A 25,238-nucleotide genomic window follows, 5' to 3' on the forward strand; every position below is an offset into this window, starting at 1 on the left:
ACTCAGTCCTATCTTTGCCTGCTATTAACTGGCCAGCATAGCCAGTTAAGTTAGAGCTGGTCGAAAAAAACCTTTGGATATTTAATGCTGGTTGCTGGAAACAGCCTGGCATTGAATATCCAGGTTGAGCGCTGACATCAAGTGGACAGCACGCCACCCAGCGCTGGCTAAAAATCACCCAGATAACTTTTAAGCTTCTAAATGGAGGTGAATTTTCAGATTGAAACATTAGGCATCTAAGGTTGGCTGAATTTAAGCACCTATCTTAGGGGCCCTTTTGTGTGTGCTAAGTGCCATGTGACCCTTAGGTATGAAATGGGATGTACAGCAGGGCTGCCCAATTCCGGTCCTTGAGATCTACTGGTAGGCCAGGTTTTCAGGATATTCACAATGAACATGCACGAGTGAGATTTGCATACCAAGAAGGCATATTCATTGTGGATAACCTGAAAACCTGGCCTGCCAGTAGATCTCGAGGACTGGAATTGGCAGCCCTGATGTACAGTATTTAGCGCATACTGACATCCATTAGTATTTATTTATTTATTTAACACCCCCACCCCCTTTTACAAAACCGTATCGAGGTTTTTAATGCCGGCCAAGACAGTAACAGCTCCGAGCTCATAGAATTCCGGCGCTAAAAACTGTGCCATGGTTTTATAAAAGGGGCAGGGTGGTTATTTATTTTAAAAATTTGTACACCGCCTAAATCTAAGCGGTTTACAACAGAACATACATAATAAAAAAACATAACAACAAATAAAAATAACAGTAACCCTTTGCAGAACTCACACAATCTGCCAGCAATTCCAAACTTTAACTAATTAGGTAATAAAAACGCAGCTGCAAAAAGCTGAGCTTTAAGCATTCTTTTAAAAGATCCTCTATTTATACTTAGGACCTGTTTTATAAAGCCACACTAGCGGCTGCCATGCGGCAACAGCCTCGAAGCCTTTAAATATCTATGGGCTTCGGGGCCATTACCGCGCAGCAGCTGCTAGCGTGGCTTTGTAAAATAGGCCCATAGTCATAAAAGGCTAAGCTTTATGGGTTATGGTTTATTAATCTTGTTATACCGCTCGTTCATTTCACTGGTCCAAGCGGATTACAAAATACAATTAAATTTAAAAAAAAAATAAAATCTTAAAGAACTCCATTATTAAACAGAATAGACCTGACCCATACAAACAGCAAACATACTAAGAAACATTCACTTCCAAAAACCCCCCAAACAAACCCCTCTATTGATGAGCAGAATAAATCTAACCATACAAACAACAACCATACCAAAAAGCATTCACTCTTAAATAAAATCATAAAAATACAATTGAGCTGTAAAATTTCACCAGACTGCTGACTGAAGATCTAGAACATCCTCTATAATAAAAACCTAATAATTGACGTCGAGTGGCGAGAGTTGGTCGGCCCCGTGGGGAAGAGAAGCAGGGCGAACTCGGCGCCGGCCTGTTTCCGATAGAGGCAGTGGCAGCCTATTCCCCAGTGGCGGTGGCCGCATTTTCCCAATGGTGGTGGCATAGGGGAGGGCAAGGAGAAAGAAAGAAAGGGGGGGGGGACAGGGAGCCAAAAAAAAAAATAAAGAGGGCTGGGTGAAACAAAGAAAAATGGGGCATGGAGAGAGAGAGAAAGACAGACATACAGAATGAAAGGGGGTATGGAGAGAGAGAAAAAGAAAGAAGGGGGCAGGGTGAAACAAAGAAAAAGTTTGGGGAGGGAATGAGGTCTGGAGGAGAGAAAGCATACAGGAGGCTGAAAAAAGGGAAGAAATATTGGATGCACAGTCAGAAGAATAAAGTGCAACCAGAGACTGATGAAATTACCAAAGGCAGGAAAATGATTTTATTTTCAATTTAGTGATCAAAATGTGTCCGTTTTGAGAATTTATATTTGCTGTCTATATTTTGCACTATGGCCCCCTTTTACTAAACCACAATAGCGTTTTTTAGCGCAGGGAGCCTATGAGCTTCAAGAGCAGCGTGGGGCATTCAGCGCAGGTTCCTGCGCTAAAAACCGCTATCGCGGTTTAGTAAAAAGGGAGGGGGAATATTTGTCTATTTTTGTATAGTTGTTACTGAGGTGACATTGCATAAAGTCATCTGCCTTGACCTCTTTGAAAACCCGTGGAATATAAATGATAATTAACATTTTCTCTGCGTGCAGTGTGCTTTGTGTTTTTAAAATTTTATTGTTGGTAGATCATTTTGACTTGGCCACAAAGGTAAGGGGGAGGGAAGGGAGCTGCTGAAAGAGTCTACCTTGACGTGGTTGCAGGCTTACAAATCTTTTGGTCAAAGAGTGCGGCGACAGAGAAAAGTATGTGTGTATTCGGCCCATGAATGAAATCATTAAAACATTATAAATTGCCAATAAATTGAAATGAAAACCAAAGGATTGTGAATCAAATTGATTCTCTGACAATACAAAGATTCCAACCTTTAAAAATGATGTTACATAGTTCAGGCAACTTTATAAAGAGTTTTTAGATACTAAAATCTTGTTATTAAGGTTTAATTGACGTGCTGGCACTTTGAGGAAATTCTTTGGTTTTGTGCAGCAGTTTGGGCACTCGGGCTCAAAAAGGTTAGCCATCACTGAACTAGGCGAATCGTTCTGTAATCAATACTGCAAAATACATTTATGACCAATCATACATGCCTTTTGAAATAGAATACCTCTTCCCTGACCAAAAACCCCACAAGCCGCAGCTTTACCAAATAACACCCCCTTTGGAGATTCCACCAATTGACAATTCCATAATGAACCTAAAAATAATAAGATGGCAGACCAGAAAGATTTAATAAGATGACATTTCCACAATGCATGAGATAAAGTATTTGGATCTTTTTCACATTTGATACAAATAGGAGAATTTACTAAACCTGCATGAAATGCTTGTACCTGTGAAAAACATGCCCTATGCAAAACTCTATATGTACATTCTCTCCAAACGAATCCCGTAATAATTTTAGGCAAACGATGGATAGCTTGACTAAAATCTTGAAGAGATAATTGAATCCCCAATTCATCACACCATTTTTGTATAATATTATCATATGTTCTATTTGGAATCAAGCACCACCACAACTTATGCAACAAAGGGACCTCATTACATTGGTTAAAAAAAATTTGTAAACCAATGAAAGTCCTCCTCTTCTTATATGAGTCACATAATGTTGTAATTGCATCTATCCACACAAAGACCCTGGCCCAGTTCCAACAGTTAAAGATAATTCTGGAAATCTCCTCAACCTCCCAGAATCTGATCAATAAACCAAACCCCTTTGTCTCTAATCTCAGCTCTCGTGGCATATAATAGAAACATAGAAACATAGAAAAAAGCAGCAGAAAAGGGCTGTAGCCCACCAAGTCTGCCCATTCCAAGTATCCCCTCCCCTGAATTTACTCCCTTAAAGATCCCACGTGAGTATCCCATTTTCTCTTAAAATCCGTCACGCTGCTGGCCTTTATCACCTGGAGTGGGAGTCTGTTCCAATGATCCACTACTCTTTCGGTGAAGAAGTACTTCCTGGAGTCGCCATGAAACTTCACTCCCCTGATTTTCAGCGGATGCCCCCTGGTGGTCGAGGGTCCCATGAGCCAGAAGATATAGTGCACACTAGCCGAAAAAACTACCGCCTGCTCAATAGGAGGTGGTAGCGGCTAGCGCGCGGGGCATTTTAGCGTGCGCTATTTCACGCGTTAAGGCCCCTAAGGAGCCCTAAGTGTGTTGATGATATGCAAATGAGTTCTGCATCTTTTTAGGATGTTTTATTGTTCTGTTTGCTTATAGGTGCTATTTTCCCTAGTTCTGCATCTTGTTACAGCATTAGCATAGGAGGAGTGTGTGGCGCAGTGGTTGAAGCTACAGCCTCAGCACCCTGGGGTTGTGGGTTCAATCCCCGCGCTGCTCCTTGTGACCTTGGGCAAGCCACTTAATCCTCCATAGCCCCAGGTACGTTAGATAGATTGTAGCCCACCGGGACAGATAGGGAAAATGCTTGAGTACCTGATTGTAAAAACCGCTTAGATAATCTTGATAGGCGGTATATAAAAATCCTAATAAAACTTGAAAAACTTGAAACATAGAGTTTGGTGCTAAAACGCTTGCAAATCAAGTCGTGTATGCGAAAAAGCATAAAAGTATCATCTGTATGTCATCTGCTTCATTTGGTCTCATTCATAGTTAAATACTGTATAAAAATGCTAAATACCATTTGTGACCATCTCTGGGAAAACATGACTGATGGCTGACTTTAGTAATGTTTTCCCAGAGAGTCACATTTAATAGAAGCATTATTAGAAAATAAGGCAAGCTTGCCTGTTCCCAAACACAGCTGTTCCTTGTAAAAAAAAAAAAATAAAAAAATCAAACAAACGAGGGAAGAGTTGCTTTAAAATTGGTTGTTTATGATAGAATTGGACCTTTCTCATCAGCTATGACAGGAAGGCGTGAATTGTATTGACACAGGCGTCATTCTTTCTGCTCTGTGTGAAATAGTTCCAGCGAGGCATTTAGACCGTACCTGTGATGGGACTATTCAGGAGAAAGCCAGATGTCGACGCCAGCAGTTTTGCTGGAAATTCCTTCTGTCCGCGAAAAAAAGATTGGAAGTGTTGGGAGAATGACAATTAGGGCCATAGGTCCAGTTTAGTGGAGTTCTCTACCGTTCTCCTTTAGAAAAAGGTCTCAAGACGCATCTTTTTCAGCAGCCGTTCGAAAGTGGGTACTGCTGAGTGAAGCTTGCATCATTTTTGCACTCTCATTAGAAAATATTAGTTTATAACATTTTATTGAAGGAATCAAATAAATATACAATAATATAAGATGTTCATTACAATTATATTCACAATAGCAGTTTTCATAAATATTTCTTTTTTAAAAAAAATCTTTTATTAATTTTCAAACTTTGTCAGTGCCATACAATTAATTTAGACATAAACACTACGAAGGCACTTTAAATACTTAATTAATACATAAAACAATCATTGTTCCCCCCCCCCCAACTAATAGATGAAGACATATTATGGAATTAAAATATTATAATTAAGTAATTTTAGTAATCAGAATACCTTTCCCTCCCCCCACCCTGGATGTACAAGGAAGTCTAATACAAGGAGAGAGACACGACGGTTAGTGCGATTGAACAAATGCAGTCAATGGGCCCCACACCCTATTAAATGTATTACTAAACCCCAAACACTCCGCATCCATTCTCTCATACTTTTAAGTGGTACAAACATTTGCCCACCAAAATGTGTAATTAAGGGCTCCTTTTATCAAGCCGCGTTAGCGGGGTTAGCGCGTTGGACATTTCATCACGCGCTAACCCCCCGCGGCCGGCTAAAAAACTAACGTGCAGTATTGCGTGTGTTAAACCCCTACCGCAGCTTCCAGTTTCGTGTAATCATAGAAACATAGAAACATAGAAATTGACGGCAGAAAAGGGCCGCGGCCCATCAAGTCTGCCCATACCAATGACCCACTCCCTGACTTTTACTCCTCTAGAGATCCCACGTGGATATCCCATTTTCTCTTAAAATCTGACACGTTGTTGGCCTCAATTACTTGCTGAGGTAGCTCGTTCCAATGATCGACCACCCTTTCGGTGAAGAAGTATTTCCTGGTATCACCATGAAATTTCCCTCCCTTGACTTTCAGCGAGTGCCCTCTGGTGACCGAGGGCCCTGTAAGACAGAAGATATCATCCTTCACCTCTATACGTCCCGTAATATACTTAAAGGTTTCAATCATGTCTCCCCTCTCTCTTCGTTCCTCCAGCGAGTACATCCGCAGTTTTTTTAGCCTTTCTTCATATGTGAGATCCCTGAGCCCCAAGACCATCTTGGTAGCCGTTCGCTGAACCGACTCAATTCTCAGCACATCTTTCCGGTAGTGTGGTCTCCAGAATTGAACACAATACTCCAGATGAGGTCTTACCATGGATCTGTACAGCGGCATTATGACTTCAGGTTTTCTGCTGACAAAACCCCTACGGATGCAGCCCAACATTTGTCTTGCCTTGGACGAAGCCTTCTCCACTTGATTGGCAGCCTTCATATCATCACTGATGATAACTCCTAGATCACGTTCCACCATGGTCCTGGTCAAGTTTTCACCATTTAGTGTATAAGTTCTGTGTGGATTTTTTTTCCCTAGGTGCATCACTTTACATTTTTTAGCATTGAAGCTTAACTGCCAAGTTGACGACCACTGTTCCAGGTCTTCCCGTCATAATCAAGAAAAGACGGCTTTTATATTTATATTCATACATATGGAAATATATTTTGGAGGAATGATAGAAATATTACCCACCTCATACCTCTATACAGTCCTCCCTTCCCTACCCCCCCTTATTTATACAAAAATATATTCTTTACAAATAATAAATAATTCACAATTGTTAAAATTATAATCCATATATTAGAAAATATTAAACAATCAATTAACAGTGCTAATTGGCAACAATTAGAATTTATGCATGCATCTTGCTAGGCACTATTCTATAAAAATGCGCATGTAAATTCTTAACTTATGGATCTAGAAAAAGGGGCGTGGCCATGGCAATAGCACGGGTAGGCCATTGGCATTTCAAGAATTTGCATGAACTGTTATAGAATTTCACCTGATCCATGCCTAATTTAGGTGCAAGGATTTACACCAAGATTCAGTTGGCATAAATCCTCACGCCTAAAAATTAGGTGCAGATCTTGGCGTTAAGTTCTATTCTCTAAATGACACCTAATTGAGAGTGCCGTTTATGCAGTAGCATTTATGGCCAGATTCTATATATTGTGTTTAAATTAGGTGCCTAGAAAAATGGCGGTGCCCGTGAAGTTCTGCATGAAGCTTAAATTTTTGTAATAAGCTTAATTGGCGTGAATATTGGATCACACCATCATAAGCTCATTCAGATAAAATGACAATAAAAATTTGAATTTTGCAGCGCCTCCTGCATAGGTAGGTGTGGTTAGGGGGCGGAGTCTAGGTAGAGAAAGGTTATAATGTAGGCAATGAAAACCCACGCTTGCATTGCAGGCACCTGCCGGCGCCTAACTGCGTTTAAGCGCCCGTAGGTGGGCTTCTATAAATGGCACCTCGATTTGATAGACACCATTCTGGGCACCATTTATAGAAGCAGCGCTCTTTTTTTTTTTTTTTTTTTTAAATGCTGATTTTTCAGGCCTATTTACAGAATTTAGTCCTGTAAAGTGTGTAAAAGGTTTTATGTACAAAAATAATGGTTACTGCGGATGGGCAGACTAGATGGGCCATTTGGCCTTTTTCTGCCATCATGTTTTGTTTAAAAAAAAACCAACAACAACAAAAACTTTATTGGCAGTGGTGAAGAAAACGCATGTACATGAAACCAGTACAGTGGAGTAAAACCACACGGTAATTGTACAAACAGTTCAAAAAAAATCATCATTGCCAAAACTGTGGTAACGGGTTAGGAATAGAAAATACAGAATAAAGAAGAAGTGCATGGCCACAAGGCAGACAAAAGAGAATATGATGTTCTTTCACACACCATTTTCTTTGTGTTTACGGCGAACCCGGACAAACATGCTAGCCCCCAAACACCTAGCTCTCACCCAACAGGGGCTAAGCCATCATTCATACTACACACTCTCTGCCCCCTCCCCCCCCCCAAGGTATAAGGTACCGGTCAGGAAGTGCCTCCCCCTCATCACCCAATGCAGAACATTTTCTATCCGGATGCATGGAGGCTCCATACACCCAAGTCTCAAAGCTTGCCATCTCCCGCTTATTCGCCTCCCAATGCTGTATAGGAGGCACCCCCTATATAGCCTTATGGTGGACAGAAATGCAGCCTCCATTTTTACCTGTGCACTGTATTGCAGATAGAGAGGAAAATCTTATTTATTTTCATGGTAGTGAGGCTTGTTGTGTGGCCAGTGGCGATCCAAAGGAACCGCTGACCTTCAAGGAACAGACTGGCCGAGTGCAGGTGCCAACGTTGTTCTGAGCTTATGCGGCGAGAACAAAGAAAAAGACAGGGCAGTTATCCCTAGGTGGCGGCAGTCTCGCGGCCTATGAATGGCATTTTCTGTTCTGCGGCCCCAGCAGTCGTCCTTCCCCCATAGTTTGAAATACCACAGTGTAGGCTCGATGTTCTTGATGTTTGCTTCTTGGATCATTCCTGTTTGCCCAATAACATTTTGTTTAGGTTCTATTAGATTTATAGACACTGAGCTGCAAGTATTCTGCATATCAATAGCCATTTTTATCTTTTTATTAGTATAGCACTTTTAACTGCATAAGAACAGAGCAAAGTGGTTTAACATAACTCCTATTGTTTTATCCTTATTTTTTTCTCTTTCCTAAATCAAATTGTAGTTCTTCCCTGATTTCCCTATGAAATTTACATCTGTCTATCTTTATATTGTATGTCTCCCCCTTTATTTTTTTTTTAAAGTTCAAAACGTTTTTTTTATTTTCAAGCATAAAAGATTTGGTCACCTATATTAACCTACTATGATAAGGGTCTCGATGCATAACCTTGGCCCGCTTTACGTGTTTATGTGCTTGGTTTCATAACTTATATATATTTTAGATAGTGTCATCATTATTATTTCTCGCTGATGTCTCCCTCTTTTAAAAAATATTTATTGTTCATCGCTTTGTAATCTTTGAAAAAAACAATTTTATCAAATACGAATTAAACTTGAAACTTGACTCGGTCATGAAAAACCTGGCTAAAAAGCCAAGTTTTAAGTGCAGTTCTGAAATTCCTAAGGTGGGATTCATAGTATTGGAACTATAAAAAAAAAGGCAGAATGTCTTGTGAATTCCAAATGAACAAGTTGGGGATGGGAGGGTGAACAAAGTATGTAAGGTGGCGTATAGGGTATGGTCATAGAATGAAGATAATTAGGTAATCCAAACTGTAAAGCCTTAAAGATGAGGAAAAAGATTATGTAAGCGTACACTTCTCCTTTTCCAAGTTGCCATGCCAAGTTTTCATGATAAGAAGTCACTCCAGGACTGACGGTTCCTTGGTTAGGATTTGTCAAGGGCACCCCCCCCCCCCCTCCCAAGATGCTGCCGGCAAAGCTGGCAGCACTTGGGATTCTTTAGTGGGGTGCAAACAGGTCTTCTCTGCCTTCCCCTGTCCTTTGGCTTTGCCCAGTGCTGATAGAGTTTCTCCCGTGGCTTCTCACTTTCTCCATCCTCGGTGTTCCAACATTGGCATGGCTGATGACCTCATGTCAGTGGCTTCCCTCTTCACATGGCAATTGAATGACTGCCTAGACTGACCCCAGACTACAAAACATTATACAAAACATTCAGAAAAGAAGTAAGGATGCAACTTTTCAAGAAATAACTGCAAACGACTTAATACCACTAGCTCCTTCCCGATTCCCCAAAGCAACCTCATCTACTCTTTATCTCCTCTAGAAATTACTAGATATCTTCTTCTTGTAATATGTTTTTTTGTAATTCTTTTGTAATCCGCCTTGAACCGCAAGGCAATGGCAGAATAGAATCTCTAATGTAATGTAATTAGTGTCTCCTAAAGCCAGCATTGTTTACTGTATTCTGATTTTAGGGTGGTACTGACATTCCGGTAAGATTTAAGATAGGAACATCCTATGGTAGCTATGACTCTGTGAATAATTTGAGTGATTTAAACTCCCGCAGACTATAGAGGTTTGCCAAATCAGCTGAAAATTCTTCAGATAAGTTCTTTATTCACCACCAAAAAATTATATATGTGTACATATGGATTGTTTTTTTTTATTTTTATTTCTTAGTTTGTGAGTTTTGCAGGGTTTAAGATTTAAAAGCAGTTTAACTTGCCAATGCTGCCTTATTTTTCTTATACCCTTGAAGTTCAAGGATGCACAAAGTTTAATTGATGACACTCAATTTGAACAAGCAGAGGGCACTTGAAAAATAAGACTAGATAGAGGATACTTTTACTTAGTGTTATCTGGAAACCCCTAGGGCACAATCTATTTCTGGTGTCTAAATGGGGAACTGTCCAGGCCATGGAAAGGTTCTAGGTGGTAAAGTAAGCTAGAGGGAGATACGATGGGGTGCTGAAAAGTTCTCAGCCCAACCAAGAAGAGAATGACGTGGATATGGTTCAATCAATAATCTGAAACAATGTCAAAATGTAGAATTTCGTTTCTGCAAATTGGCACTTAACGAAATAAGAGAGCACTCTTTTCAGCTACAGTGGCAAAATAACACTCAGAATTTAAGAAGTTGGTTGGTGGGGTTGAGAACTTTTCAGCGCCCCCCTCATATGGCTCATTCCTAAGAGGAAGGGTATATTTATAAGAAAAGGGTTTGCAGCCCACAGCAGTAAGTGACTTATAAGCAACTCACAGCCTCAACGACTCCCCAGGCATGTGCGACTCTCGGCATTAAGTCTGAGAATGCGTGCTGAGCAGTCAGCCTTTTTGCTGTACTTAGCCAGTTAGGGTTTGATTCTATATATAGTACCATGTATATATAGCTTAGCACAATTCTACAATGTATGTGTACCTTTTATAGAGTTGACCTCAACACCTGTGTCTGTCGCGTAACTTAGGCTCACCTATTTAGATCGGCTAAAACCGGGCCTCAACACCTGTGTCTGTCGCGTAACTTAGGCTCACCTATTTAGATCGGCTAAAACCGGGCCTCGACACCTGTGTCTGTCGCGTAACTTAGGCTCACCTATTTAGATCAGCTAAAACCGGGCCTCGACACCTGTGTCTGTCGCGTAACTTAGGCTCACCTATTTAGATCGGCTAAAACCGGGCCTCGACACCTGTGTCTGTCGCGTAACTTAGGCTCACCTATTTAGATCGGCTAAAACCGGGCCTCGACACCTGTGTCTGTCGCGTAACTTAGGCTCACCTATTTAGATCGGCTAAAACCGGGCCTCGACACCTGTGTCTGTCGCGTAACTTAGGCTCACCTATTTAGATCGGCTAAAACCGGGCCTCGACACCTGTGTCTGTCGCGTAACTTAGGCTCACCTATTTAGATCGGCTAAAACCGGGCCTCGACACCTGTGTATGTCGCGTAACTTAGGTTCACCTATTTAGATCGGCTAAAACCGGGCCTCGACACCTGTGTATGTCGCGTAACTTAGGCTCACCTATTTAGATCAGCTAAAACCGGGCCTCGACACCTGTGTATGTCGCGTAACTTAGGCTCACCTATTTAGATCAGCTAAAACCGGGCCTCGACACCTGTGTATGTCGCGTAACTTAGGCTCACCTATTTAGATCGGCTAAAACCGGGCCTCAACACCTGTGTATGTCGCGTAACTTAGGCTCACCTATTTAGATCGGCTAAAACCGGGCCTCAACACCTGTGTATGTCGCGTAACTTAGGTTCACCTATTTAGATCGGCTAAAACCGGGCCTCAACACCTGTGTATGTCGCGTAACTTAGGTTCACCTATTTAGATCGGCTAAAACCGGGCCTCAACACCTGTGTATGTCGCGTAACTTAGGTTCACCTATTTAGATCGGCTAAAACCGGGCCTCGACACCTGTGTCTGTCGCGTAACTTAGGCTCACCTATTTAGATCGGCTAAAACCGGGCCTCGACACCTGTGTCTGTCGCGTAACTTAGGCTCACCTATTTAGATCGGCTAAAACCGGGCCTCGACACCTGTGTCTGTCGCGTAACTTAGGTTCACCTATTTAGATCGGCTAAAACCGGGCCTCGACACCTGTGTCTGTCGCGTAACTTAGGTTCACCTATTTAGATCGGCTAAAACCGGGCCTCGACACCTGTGTATGTCGCGTAACTTAGGCTCACCTATTTAGATCGGCTAAAACCGGGCCTCGACACCTGTGTCTGTCGCGTAACTTAGGCTCACCTATTTAGATCGGCTAAAACCGGGCCTCGACACCTGTGTCTGTCGCGTAACTTAGGTTCACCTATTTAGATCAGCTAAAACCGGGCCTCAACACCTGTGTATGTCGCGTAACTTAGGCTCACCTATTTAGATCAGCTAAAACCGGGCCTCAACACCTGTGTATGTCGCGTAACTTAGGCTCACCTATTTAGATCGGCTAAAACCGGGCCTCAACACCTGTGTATGTCGCGTAACTTAGGCTCACCTATTTAGATCGGCTAAAACCGGGCCTCAACACCTGTGTATGTCGCGTAACTTAGGTTCACCTATTTAGATCGGCTAAAACCGGGCCTCAACACCTGTGTATGTCGCGTAACTTAGGCTCACCTATTTAGATCAGCTAAAACCGGGCCTCAACACCTGTGTCTGTCGCGTAACTTAGGTTCACCTATTTAGATCGGCTAAAACCGGGCCTCAACACCTGTGTCTGTCGCGTAACTTAGGTTCACCTATTTAGATCGGCTAAAACCGGGCCTCAACACCTGTGTCTGTCGCGTAACTTAGGTTCACCTATTTAGATCGGCTAAAACCGGGCCTCAACACCTGTGTCTGTCGCGTAACTTAGGCTCACCTATTTAGATCGGCTAAAACCGGGCCTCAACACCTGTGTCTGTCGCGTAACTTAGGCTCACCTATTTAGATCGGCTAAAACCGGGCCTCGACACCTGTGTCTGTCGCGTAACTTAGGCTCACCTATTTAGATCGGCTAAAACCGGGCCTCGACACCTGTGTCTGTCGCGTAACTTAGGCTCACCTATTTAGATCGGCTAAAACCGGGCCTCGACACCTGTGTCTGTCGCGTAACTTAGGCTCACCTATTTAGATCGGCTAAAACCGGGCCTCGACACCTGTGTATGTCGCGTAACTTAGGCTCACCTATTTAGATCGGCTAAAACCGGGCCTCGACACCTGTGTATGTCGCGTAACTTAGGCTCACCTATTTAGATCGGCTAAAACCGGGCCTCGACACCTGTGTCTGTCGCGTAACTTAGGCTCACCTATTTAGATCGGCTAAAACCGGGCCTCGACACCTGTGTATGTCGCGTAACTTAGGTTCACCTATTTAGATCGGCTAAAACCGGGCCTCAACACCTGTGTATGTCGCGTAACTTAGGCTCACCTATTTAGATCAGCTAAAACCGGGCCTCAACACCTGTGTATGTCGCGTAACTTAGGCTCACCTATTTAGATCAGCTAAAACCGGGCCTCAACACCTGTGTATGTCGCGTAACTTAGGCTCACCTATTTAGATCAGCTAAAACCGGGCCTCGACACCTGTGTATGTCGCGTAACTTAGGTTCACCTATTTAGATCAGCTAAAACCGGGCCTCGACACCTGTGTATGTCGCGTAACTTAGGCTCACCTATTTAGATCAGCTAAAAGCGGGCCTCGACACCTGTGTATGTCGCGTAACTTAGGCTCACCTATTTAGATCAGCTAAAACCGGGCCTCAACACCTGTGTATGTCGCGTAACTTAGGCTCACCTATTTAGATCAGCTAAAACCGGGCCTCAACACCTGTGTATGTCGCGTAACTTAGGCTCACCTATTTAGATCGGCTAAAACCGGGCCTCAACACCTGTGTATGTCGCGTAACTTAGGCTCACCTATTTAGATCGGCTAAAACCGGGCCTCAACACCTGTGTATGTCGCGTAACTTAGGTTCACCTATTTAGATCAGCTAAAACCGGGCCTCAACACCTGTGTATGTCACGTAACTTAGGCTCACCTATTTAGATCAGCTAAAACCGGGCCTCAACACCTGTGTATGTCGCGTAACTTAGGCTCACCTATTTAGATCAGCTAAAACCGGGCCTCAACACCTGTGTCTGTCGCGTAACTTAGGTTCACCTATTTAGATCAGCTAAAACCGGGCCTCAACACCTGTGTATGTCGCGTAACTTAGGCTCACCTATTTAGATCAGCTAAAACCAGGCCTCAACACCTGCGCCTAAGTTGTGCATTGTTCGAGTGTATTCTATAACAAAGCACATAATTTTTAGGAATGACCAGAATCCGCCCATAATACGCTTCTGGCCACACCTCCTTTTAAAAATTCACAAACTGCAACTGGTGCATACTTTTTATAGAATCACGCTTGCCAAGTTATGCGGTAACTTTTAATTAATGCCAATTGGTGTCAGTTATGAGGTGCTAATTGCCAGTTATCAGCACACAATTAAGCCAATTAATCAAGTTGGGCTTGCACATTTGCTATGCACACTGATGTATGTGCAAAGACTTAGGTGCTGTATACAGAACCAAATATCACACTAACTGGCTAGATTGTGGCTCTGCCCAAACTCCATCCTTGCTTCTATCCTAGCTGGTTAGAGAATGACCAGTTAGCAGAGATATTCAGCATCACTACCCAGTTAAGTGTTGCTGAATATTGGCAGCCAGCAAGCTCATCAGAGTCTAATCTAGAGATCTGCACGGGAACGGGGATCGCGGGAATCCCGTGGGTCCTGCGGGGTATCTGCGGGAAACCCCCTAACCCACGGGACTCCCACGGGGACCCCCCTCTAGCCAACGGGGATGGAAGCAGGGTTCGCCCATATAAATAATGGACATGTCAGCCTTAGTAAAAGAAGGGGTTTATAAGTTAATTACTTGAACAGAAAACAAAAAAAGGGTTCCACCAAAGAGATTCCACAAGGAAAACAGCAGCGCAAACACAAAAGAAACTGTGGAATTGATGATCCTGTCAGAAGTAATTTTCTTTTTAAAGCTTCTTTTAATCTCTAAAATAACTCTTTTTACCCATTTTATCCCAATCCCAATGTTTTTTCCCTTACTAGACACTCCTTCTCTTTTTATTATGAAAACAGTATTTTGTAACTTTTGCCCTCCTTTGTCCTTCCCCTAAGTATTCCTGTTCGTCTGTATTGTCAGTCTGTTGTTTACCCCTCTTTTAATGTTGTATACCATATATTTTCAATGTTACTCGCTTAGTATGTAATAAGCGATTCATCAAATTTAAATAAACTTGAAACTTGAACTTGAAACTTGAATTCAGAAGAAAACAACACATCACCTGGAGATTTTGCTAAAGTCATGCTAACACATTCTTTCTTTTCTAGAGCCAGCAGATGAATGAAGTATAATGCATTTATCTATAGCTCTTTATATTATTAGGGCTATTTTTTTAAATATGTTTTCTTGTATTGCTGTCATAGTATCAGCGTGAGTTTTCATCACAAAAACACTCCTTGGGGTGAATTCTATTGAATTTGTACTGTGCAAGGTACATTGTCTTAAATAATCTTTGAATACACTGGCAGTCGAGCCCCGCTGTTTCCATTGTGATCTGTGCACTGCTGTTCTAATTCTCTCTAGCGTTTTGCTGCCGAGCTGAAACCCTCTTATTATCAATTCCTAGAGGTTTGTGTTGTCAAAATATTTATGGCTTCTCCTTTCGCTTGTGTGGTTGTCTAAATCATGCTCGTTAATGTCTGAAACAGCAAGATTGGCTTCTGGTGTATTATGCAGTGGTTTTCACAGCCAAGCCATATATTCCTTAGCTTGAAAACAGCTGCCTGTGACAAATCGTGCACTCAGCACTGTTGCTCTTACCTTTCATGGTCTATCGTGGCACAATGATGACACTCAGGCTTTTATCAACTCAAGTGGAATTTATTTGGCCGCAGCCATAACAGCACAATTACATAAACTGTTATCAAACTTATCAACGTAACATCATTATCAAGCATGAATGGTGATGAACTGTACACTGTAACCGCACTTCAGAAAATGGCATAACACACAATGTACATCACCAGGCAACATATAAGGAACATGGTCAGGCGCACAGCATCTCGCTCTCTATTCCGCACAATGTGGGGCGCCGTACAAGCTTCCCCAGCTCGCCAGACCCTTCCCGTTCAAGGAGGTGTCCCCTCGTCAGCGGTACCTTATTGTGAAGATCATGGCCTGGCCCCCTGCCGTCCAAGCAAGGCGACGTGCCCCATGTCTTAACCACTGTAAAGATGTCAGCCTTCTACCCATATGCTGTGCTTACCTGCCTGCCAGACTGGCTGCGACAGTAGTGAAGGGTGGGCGGGAGGGAAGTCGCGTCAGTCTCCCTGGGTCTCCGTCGGGAAAATGGATGACTTCCCTTCCGCTTCCCCTTCTTCTCCTAACCCCCTCCCCCCCTCTTGCTGATTGGTTCATTCTCCTCTTCCCTCCCCCCTCCCATCTTCTCGCTCCGGCTTCGGCCGATTTGGCTTCACTCCTCCCTATATGGGTTCAGAGCTTGTTCTATCCATGAGCTTCAAGCCTATTTTGTAAAAAAAAAAAAAAAAAAAATTAAGACTTACCTATTATTATCATCATCTCAAAGAGTCGAATAAAGGACCCGATAGGGATGACTAAAATAGTGAAGGAAGCGATAAGTAATAAGAAAAATTCATTCAGGAGATGGAAAAAGGACAAAACTGAAGGAAACTGGATAGAGCACAGGAAGTATCAAAAAGAATGTCACCGTGTGGTTCGAAAAGCTAAAAGAGAGTATGAAGAGAAGTTAGCCAGGGAGACTCGTAATTTCAAACCGTTCTTTAGATATGTTAAAGGGAAACAGCCAGCTAGGGAGGAGGTGGGACCGCTGAATGATGGAGTCAGGAAGGGAGTAGTGAAGGAGGAGAAAGAAGTCGTGGAAAGACTGAACATGTTCTTTTCGTCTGTATTTACAAACGAAGACACAACCAACATACCGGAACCTGAGCAATTCTTCAATGGAAATCAAGCAGAAAAATTAACATTCATGGAAATGAGCCTTGAAGACGTGCACAGGCAGATAGATAAACTAAAAATAGACAAATCTCCAGGTCCGGACGGAATCCATCCAAGGGTTCTGAAGGAACTAAAGGAGGAGATAGCAGAACTACTGCAGCAAATATGCAATCTATCCCTGAAAACAGGCGTGATCCCGGAGGATTGGAAGACGGCCAACATCACGCCCATCTTTAAAAAGGGATCAAGAGGTGACCCGGGAAACTACAGACCGGTGAGTCTGACCTCAGTTCCTGGAAAAATGGCGGAAGCACTGATAAAAGAAAACATCGATGATCACTTGGAAAGGAAAAACTTCTGATAACCAGCCAACATGGTTTCTGCAGGGGGAGATCGTGCCTAACCAACTTACTACACTTCTTCGAAGGAATTAACAAACAGATGGACAGAGGTGACCCCATAGACATCATATACCTTGATTTCCAAAAAGCCTTTGACAAGGTGCCCCATGAACGATTACTCCGGAAACTGAAGAATCATGGGGTGGACGGAGACGTACATAGATGGATCAGAAACTGGTTGGCAGGTAGGAAACGAAGGGTAGGGTTGAAGGGACACTACTCTGACTGGAGGAGGGTCACGAGTGGTGTTCCGCAGGGCTCGGTGCTCGGGCCGCTGTTATTTAATATATTCATAAATGATCTAGAAACAGGGACGAAGTGTGAGATAATAAAATTTGCAGATGACACCAAACTATTTAGGGAAGCTCGGACTAAAGAGGACTGTGAGGAATTGCAAAGGGACTTGAACAAACTAGGAGAATGGGCGACAAAATGGCAAATGAAGTTCAACGTTGAGAAATGTAAAGTATTGCATGTGGGAAGCAGAAACCCGAGGTACAACTATACGATGGGAGGGATGTCATTGAATGAGAGTACCCAAGAGAGGGACTTGGGGGTAATGGTGGACAGGTCAATGAAGCCGACTGCACAGTGCGCAGCGGCCGCTAAGAGAGCAAATAGAATGCTAGGTATAATCAAGAAGGGTATTACAGCCAGGACGAAAGAAGTTATCCTGCCGCTGTATCGGGCGATGGTGCGCCCACACCTGGAATACTGTGTCCAGTTTTGGTCGCCATACCTTAAGAAGGATATGGCGTTACTCGAGAGAGTTCAGAGAAGAGCGACACGTCTGATAAAAGGGATGGAAAACCTTTCATACGCTGAGAGATTGGAGAAACTGGGTCTTTTTTTTCCTGGAGAAGAGGAGACTTAGAGGGGATATGATAGAGACTTATAAGATCATGAGGGGCATAGAGAGAGTAGAGAGGGACAGATTCTTCAAACTTTCAAAAAATAAAAGAACAAGAGGGCATTCAGAAAAGTTGAAAGGGAACAGATTCAATACAAATGCCAGGAAGTTCTTCTTTACCCAACGTGTGGTGGACACTTGGAATGCGTTTCCAGAGGACGTTATAGGGCAGAATACAGTACTGGGATTTAAGAGAGGATTGGACATTTTCCTGCTGGAAAAGGGAATAGAAGGGTATAAATAGAGGATTACTGCTCAGGTCCTGGACCTGTTGGGCCGCCGCGTGAGCGGACTGCTGGGCAAGATGGACCTCAGGTCTGACCCAGCAGAGGCATTGCTTAGGTTCTTATGTTCCTCCCCTTCCAGCAGCTCTCAGTACTTGCCTGCAGGAAGTTGCCGGTAAATCACTGCCCTGGCAAATAGGAGAGCTGGTGGGAGGGGAGACAGCCACTGTGAAGGATCTTGCTCGCACACGCTGACCATCTCCCTCCACCTGTACCTGTATCTGCAGCTCTCTCCGTTCTACTTGCAACTTCCCCGCGGCCTTCTTCAGCAACTCGGCAGGAGCGGCGATCAAGGCAGGCTGCCGACGTCGGGACCTTCACTCTCTGAGTCCCACCTATTTTGTTTCAACTTCCTGTTTCCTAGCAGGCGAGAGACACAGAGGGAAGGCCCCGACGTCGGCAGCCTGTCTTGATCGCCTGAGGCTGGGAGGAACCACAGTCGGGAGGAACCGCAGTCGGCTGGAAATTTAACTGCCGACTTGATCTCACCAGCCCTGCACAGACTGGCAGACATTTTCTGCAGACCGGCACCGGTCCGCGGACCGGTGGTTGAAGAACAGTGGTCTAGGCCACTGTATCTTTTAAATCACTTGCAGTAATAGCACCAGTAACCCTAGTTACAGTGGGGAGTTTGGAGCTTTTTCCCATCTGGAGAGAGGGGAGTTTACCTTCAGAGCCTTACTGTCAGCTCTAATAGAATTGATTTTTCTTTCCACACATAGCAAACGCTGCATGAGTTGATTATTCCAAAGAGAAGACTTTACTCAATATGAACCTGCTTAAGAGTGAGAATACCTTATGCAGTATATTGGCACTCCATTTTATTATCCACTGCAACTCTAAATCTGATTCAGAGTTTAGCTCCCTCCAGGGAATAAGCAATAATGAAAAACAGAGCAGGGTAGCTGCTTGCAATCTCCGACTCCTGTTCTGCTCAGAACCAATAAACAGCATGGCCAAACTCCCTTCTGGGTTTTGTCTCTCACCATCCCTTCTACAAGATTCCACTATCTGGAGATGTTTGCTAAGGTCAGAACATAATGGGGAAATTTATAGGTTCCCCATGAAAATATGTGGTTATTAATACAAGATTTTTATCATGACAGTCATTACACATTTATTCTTTTTATTCCCTCATCTTTTCCTGCTTCTTTGCTTTTGGCATGTGACTGTTTGAAAAAAAGTTTTATTTGTTGCATTAATTCTAAATGTTTTTACAAGGTGGGAAAAAAAGGCCACAGAACAGGTTGCTGCACCCTGCTGACCTAGTTAACAAAAAAAAAAAAAAAAAAAAAAAATCTCCCAGAGACCATGCAAGATTCGGCTCCATGTGAGAAAACCTCCCACAAAGGGCAAAGACTTTACCCCGGGCACTTCTAAGGTTCAACACCACTCTGCCTGCTACAGCACAGACTGTGGAAATTTAATACACAAAGTATTTGAATTAATTGTAATTTTTTTAAAAAAACCACAATCTAGTCTATGCAGGTTCTCAACTGACTCCAGATTTGTTTGACAAGTTAATTCAGTCCTGGGTTTACCTCCTTTGCATGCAGGGATATAGTTTTGGGTTCCCCTATTGCAGTGCTTCTTAACCCAGTCCTCATGGCACACCCAGACAGTCAGGTTTTCAGAATGTCCACAATGAATACGTATGAGATAGATTTGAACACCAAAGAGGCAATGTATGCAAATATATATCATGTGTATTCATTGTGAATCTCCTGAAAACTGACTTGCTGGGTGCTCTGTTCCCGCTAAGCTGAGAGGAATCCTCCAACCGGTGGTGTTATGTGTGTGTGCCTTCCCTGCACCCTTTTAAAATCTTTGCCAGCGCGAGAAATGACTCTAACCTGCTACTCATGCCGGCCTGGCTCCCTCTGAAATCACTTCCGGGTCGCAGGGTCAGGAAGTGACATCAGAGGGAAAGCCAACACCAGCGTGAGCAGCAGGCCAGAGAAGCTGCTCGTGAAGATTTAAAGAGGTACAGAGTGGGAAGGGAGAGTGCGAGTGTGGTATGGGGGAGTGGAAGGAGCTGGGGAGGGGAGGAGGGTGCGGGAGTGGTGGCATGGAAGGAGCAGGGAGGCAGAGAGTAGGGCATGGGGGGTGCCTCCTACCCTCGCTATGCCATTGCCTCCAACTTCATTGTACCATTGGGGGGTGTCACTTCAGTATTGGGTTTTCAGTTGTTAGGGACAGGCAAGTTCCTACTGGTTAGAGGATGTAAATTTAAAAGACATCAACATCTCTTCTCATATCAGGCAGCATTATGGAGTAAAGAGCGGAAACAATTACTCATGCTGGCGAATACTTATGGGGAATTCAGGAAACACCTAAAAACATATCTGTTCCTAAAGTACGTAGGCAGCTGCACTGCACAATCTCTCCCCACAATAACTGACCGCTAAACTTTAACTCTGTTAGTACTACTCAATCTAACATTTTTTTAATCATTGTAAACCGCATAGAACTTCACGGTCCTGCGGTATATAAACTGTTGTTGTTATTATTATTAGAGTTCCGCAGAGCTTGCCTGCCCCTCACTATTGAAAATGTGATAGTGAAACATCACTCACCACTGGCAGGACTGTAGATGGAGGACTCCCACTCAGCTTAGAGCAGTGGTCTCAAACTCGCAGCCCGGGGGCCACATGCGGCCCGCCAGGTCCTATTTTGAGGCCCTCGGTATGTTTATCATAATCACAAAAGTAAAATAAAACAGTTTCTTGATCCTATGTCTCTTTAGCTATAAAATTACAATATTATTATGAAGACTTAGCTAAAAGGAAAGATTTATAAACTATAAAGAGTTTTACCTCATGCAAAATTGTCATCCTATATAATAAAACCCTAAACCTTTTGACGAAGACCACACACCATTTTAGTAGCCTTCCTCTGGACCGACTCCATCCTTTTTATATCGTTTTTAAAGTGTGGCCTCCAGAATTGTACACAGTATTCTAAATGAGAGTCTTATACAGAGGCATCAATACCTCCTTTTTCCTACTGGCCATACCTCTCCCTATGCAACCTAGCATCCTTCTAGCTTTTACCGTCACCTTTTTAACCTGAGCTTAAAATCTTTTGGTGGCCCTTAGAGCTTTCTCGCATTCACACTGTGACTCTTTACATTTACCAGGTTCACAGTAAAGGAACCTTCTCTCAGTCTTGGTGTAATCCCTGTAGAGTTCCACAGGGCTCCCCTCTCTCCCCTTCACTTTTCAATGTCTACATGGCATCATTGGGACATATGCTATCTGACTTAAAATTGAAATGTATATAACCTCACTGACGCAAAGACAGAACAACTCGCCTCATCTGTCCTCACTAAGGTAGAACAATGGACTACGCAATTTAAATTAAAACTGAACTCAGAAAAAAACAAAGACTTTTTTTTGGCAAGTCCTAATTTCAAGATCATGACTACCTCTTTGAGATTAAACGGGTTAGATTACCCAATTAATTCTACTATCAAAATCCTTGGCGTCATCCTGGACCGAAGCTTGATTTTTGAAGATCATAACTAATCATTAATCCTATTTCATTTTCATCTAATTTACTAACATAAATCCAGAAAATTCCTTGCATGCAAAATAGGATCTCATATGGGAAAAATCTCTTATGATATTACTTTCGACCTACCAGCTCTGCTTCTGGGAAATCCACGTTGAATCTTCAGTAAACAGAAGACCTACAAATTTTTCATTCAGCACTTGATTAAAACTGCTTAACTATTCCTTTGCACAGTAGAAACAAACAAAAAAAAATGGCATAAAGAGCAAGTCACATGATTGTTCACAACCAATCAAACAGTGACTAGATTTAAATCAGTCATGCCATCCATATCTTAATTAAGATCCCCTCATGGAAACCTGAATATGTAAGATCCTCTATTTAGTTCTTCCCCAGGCCCTGTCCTTTGTAGCAATCTAAATAGATACCAGTACTAATGTAACTGAGCTTGAATATCCGGCTGTTTATGATCTTGTGGCCTTTCCAGATGGTACTCAACCACCATAAGAACATGAGTTGCCAATCCTGGGACAGTATCCTGTTTCCAACTGTGGCCAGCAAGTAAACAAATTGCCTGAGGTTTCAGCACCACACAGGACCTGCTTTAAGAAGCTGGTTGATGTCCCTGAACAGAGTTATGGGGTGCCTGGCGCTGACTGAACCCACTCAGTAATTGTATCTTGGGCCCCTGTGTTATCTAATATCAGCCCTGTCTTCACTACCACCATCAACTTTCTATAATGAGCTGGATGACTCAAGGAATGTGCAGCCTACCGGACAGGTCTGCCTACGTGAGAGGTTATGCCAGGACATCTGGTTATTACTGTATTTGCAGCATTAGAAGACTTTCCTTGAAGGAAGATCTGGTTCTTTAGATTGATGCTTTACTGCTTCACGTTGTCATTAAATTTTGCAGCTAGCATCATATAATATTCTCACTTGTAGTTTTGGATTACTATATAATAATTTTGTGTAGAGGTTGATCTATTCAAATTACATCTAAAGATAGAGTGTTGAGTGAAAGCAAAAGTCTGGATAAATATGAGATTCACTTATAATGATAGCTCTTTTTAAAAGACAGTAAGTGCTGAATTGACAGAATGGGGAGGATAAGCAACTAGGATAGCTACTAGATATATCAGAGCTGTACATATTATATACAGGTAATTTCTCTGTCCCTAGCAGTGGTGTTGCCAGATAGCCAGTATTGAGCGGGCTTGAGCCAAAAGTAGAAAGGCCTAAAACCAAAGTGGGCATCTCTTTCTTTCCCTCCCTTCCCCACTCTTACTGCAGACTTCCCTCCCCCCCCCGTTCCCCAGCCTGTGCAGCCTCTCTCTTTCCCTCTCATCCCACTCCCCCAAACCATGCAGCTTCTTTCTTTCCCTATCTCCCATCCCCCCCATCAAGTGAGCCATCAAGCCCTGCCTGTCCTTCACTTCTGGAGCTGAGACTGCGGTGGGCAGGAGATGCCTTTCCCGAAAAGGAGAGCACTAGGCTGCAAGGAGGCATGGCACAGCTGAAGCTGAACTGCCCCTGCAGCCTGGCTCAGATGCAGTGCATAAGCCACTGTGGTTAGCTCTTCCATGGTCTGTGCTGTATGCTCACTGTACCGCTGTGGGAAAGACGGTGTGGGCCTGAGTTGAGATTTGGAGGGCAGAGCCTATCCAGGCCCGCCCATAGCTATGCCTCTGGCAGTTTCCCAGGATCTCAACCCACTACACCATTGGTCTCAAACTCAAACCTTTTGCCGGGCCTCATTTTGGTTTTGTAGGTATTTGGAGGGCCTCAGAAAAAATAATTAATGTCTTATTAAAGAAATGACAATTTTGAATGAGGTAAAACTCTTTATAGTTTATAAATCTTTCCTTTTGGCTAAGTCTTAATAATATTTTTAAAATTTATAGCTAAAGAGACATAGGATCAAGAAACTGTTTTATTTTACTTTTGAGATTATGATAAACATACCGAGGTCCTCAAAATAGTACCAGGTGGGCTGCACGTGGCCCCCCAGGCTGTGAGTTTGAGACCACTGCACTACACTAACCATTAGGTAATTCCCTCCTCCTATAAGCTTCCAAGGTAGAAAGTCTGTTGGTTTGCTTGGAGAGGCAGACAGATTTCCCATAAGTGTATGTGTAAAGGGCCACCCACTGCTTTCTGGAGAAATCTACAGCATTTTGTAGGTCTGTACTGCTGGGCATAAAACATTTTATTATGCATGTTGAGATTTTACTCTGCTGATAATTGCTGAGATCATGCGGAATAGAAATATTTTAAATAAATATATAAATTTGCAGAAATACAGTGAGTAAGATACTGGCAGCCTAGATGTGCCTCGCTCATTTTTAAATTTTCTTGATTGGTCTAAACAAATATTGGAGACTAACATATCAAGGTTGGCTTACCTGTGGGCCTGATGCTCAGAATCTAAGTTACATAAGAACCGCCATCTCCGGATCAGACCTTTGGTCCAGCAAGTCCGGTGATCCGCACATGAGGAGGCCCAGCCAGGTGTACACCTGGCGTAATTTTAGTCACCCATATCCCTCTATGCCTCTCGTAAGGAGATGTGCATCTAGAATGGTGGATTCCACAATAACCTCCTCTGGGAGAGCATTCCAGGTGTCCACCACTCACTACGTGAAGCAGAACTTCCTGATATTTGTCCTGGACTTGTCCCTTCCCAGCTTCAGTCCATGTCCTCTTGTCTGTGTCACATTGGACATTGTAAGTAACTTATTTTCCTGCTCTATTTTGTCAATTCCTTTCAGTATTTTGAAAGTCTCAATCATATCCCCTCGCAGTCTCCTCTTCCCAAGGGAGAACAATCCCAGTCTCCTAAGTTGTTCCTCGTATTCCAAGTTCTCCATACGCAGGCACTAAAATCAATTAGCCTTTATCTCCTCCCCAATGCATAGAAACATAGAAACTTCCAAATGGCCCATCTAGTCTGCCCATCCGCAGTAACCATTATCTGTTTCCAAGTTTATTATAAGATTTGATTAATCGCCTATTCCAGGTTCTAGGCGATGTACATCATCAATTACAGAGTAAGGGTAAAAATACATATTTAAAACAATTTAAAACACATCAAAATAGCCTAAAACACGTAACATAACTAAACATATACAATAAAACAATAAACATACGTGATAACAATAGGTATATTTTTATATATATTATATTGAATTGTATTTCATCCTCTCTCATAGAGTTCCTATCTTGAATTTAGACACAATCTCTGTCTCTACCACCCTTTCTATAAAATAATATTTCCTTAGATTACTCCGGAGCCTATCACCTCTTAGCTTCATCCTACCCCCCCTCATTCCAGAACTTCCTTTCAAATGAAAGAGACTTGACTCGTGCGCATTTATGCCACATAGGTCAAAATGTCTCTATCGTATCTCCCCTCTTCCGCCTTTCCTCTAAAGTATACATTGAGACCTTTAGTCTGTCCCCATATGCCTTATAATGAAGACCACACACCAG

At 42.9% G+C, this 25,238-nt stretch overlaps 1 protein-coding gene across 1 annotated transcript in view; it reads left to right on the plus strand.

Moving 5' to 3' along the window:
* The window catches only part of BTBD11 (BTB domain containing 11), a 352,073-nt gene that overhangs the window by 58,935 nt on the left and 267,900 nt on the right, over positions 1 to 25,238 (plus strand). The gene's annotated exons all lie outside the window — the stretch shown is intronic.

This window comes from Geotrypetes seraphini, chromosome 7 (assembly GCF_902459505.1).
Source record: "Geotrypetes seraphini chromosome 7, aGeoSer1.1, whole genome shotgun sequence".
Taxonomy (NCBI): Eukaryota; Metazoa; Chordata; class Amphibia; order Gymnophiona; family Dermophiidae; genus Geotrypetes; species Geotrypetes seraphini.